Raw genomic sequence first — 1,505 nt, forward strand, 5'->3', positions numbered from 1 at the left:
AGGTGAGAAAAGTCACTTTCTTTCCTTCTTCATTAGAACACAAAGTAGGAGGATTGTTTTTAGATTCCTATCCCTACAGCAACCAAAGATGTAGATATTAGGACCTGTATTTATTATGTCCTATAGCCTAAGGAAACATACAACTTGTGTTAGAGAAAGTCAGTTTTTATTTCCAATGTTAATGCAGTATGGGGTAAATGCATTCTGCTGTCCAATTCCTAATCAAGTTGCACAATAGGACTGGTTGTGACTCTTTGAAAATACTTTGTAGGTAAACTTCCATAAAGAAAAAAGTAATAAACTGATTAAACTTTAAAATATATTTTATTATATTATGCAATGTCAAAGTGCACATAATAATATATGAAAAATCTGACTCATCAATATTTACATAAAAATATTTAAATAGATAAATAGACACAAGCATGATCGTCTGTAAGTGACTATTGCTTGTAGAGTTGACATGATCTGAAAACAATTGACAAATGACTCTCTTCCTGTCACCGGGACAGCATAAAAGAGAGTCTCTGACACGGCAGAACTCCGGAAATTGTAATATAGTTAGCCAGAGGGAATCACTTCAATGTGAAACGGGTCTCACTTCTTGCTCTTTAATCTCTTATGCAAGGCTGTTGATGCATACAAGGGTTTCATGATCTCTGCTCGGACCATCTCCCAGGCACAAAGGCTGTATTGCTTCTCTCGCAGTTAGAGGGAGATTCTCTGGAAGTAGTTCCTCAGGATGGAGTCCCCATTCACCAGGGGCATCTCTCCCACCCCAGCCTCCTGCAGGGGACAGGCTTCCAGGTGGCCCAGCTGCTCAGAAAGTCCTGAGCACAATTCCTCCAGGAGGGTCGTGTTCCAAGGAGCAGGTGAGGCCTCTGTGCAGAAGAGGTGGAAGGTCTTCTGGTTCGTCACATGGACGACAGAGAGGGCTTGAGCCTTCTGCAGCTGCTTGCCGTCAAACACCTACTGGGGGAAGCCAAAGTCGTTTGTGTACTTGTCACAGGAGCTAGCAGACAGTCTCTTCACCTGTTGCAGGAGCATCAATGCCCTCCAGTTCAGCAGGCCATGGTCCTGAGGCAGGTCACATCCCAGAGAGACCAGGGAATGGCAGCTGAGCACCACCAGGGCCACCAAGAAGGAGCACGGCAGGGCCATTGGGGATCCTGCAGGTACTGTTAGCCTGGCTGGGGTGGGCACGTCTGGGAACCGTGGCTCTAGCTTCTCTGAACATCTTGTCTTGTGCGTGAGGCTTAAGTAGGGGACATAAGAGTTTTCTGTTTTTGAACGCTTCCCTTACTTTCTACTTCTCTTTTTGCTTTCCTTTCTACACTTTCTACTGGGGTTTAGAGCATGGGTTTCTCAACTGTTTCTTTTTCCTATTGCCGTCTCCTGTCACAGTCTTTCGAATATTTATGTAATTGAACCTTCCAACAAAACGTGGTAACACAGATCTAGAGTCTATGTTGTTATGTATATATAGCTCTGCTTTATAGATTAAA

At 43.7% G+C, this 1,505-nt stretch overlaps 1 pseudogene; it reads right to left on the minus strand.

The window, feature by feature from the left end:
* Nucleotides 1–597: 597 nt before the first annotated feature.
* On the minus strand, nt 598–1,275 carry LOC111140559 (annotated as a pseudogene).
* Nucleotides 1,276–1,505: the final 230 nt, after the last annotated feature.

Source organism: Enhydra lutris, unplaced genomic scaffold (assembly GCF_002288905.1).
Source record: "Enhydra lutris kenyoni isolate GAN:26980312 unplaced genomic scaffold, ASM228890v2 scaffoldscaffold3363, whole genome shotgun sequence".
NCBI classification, from domain to species: Eukaryota; Metazoa; Chordata; class Mammalia; order Carnivora; family Mustelidae; genus Enhydra; species Enhydra lutris.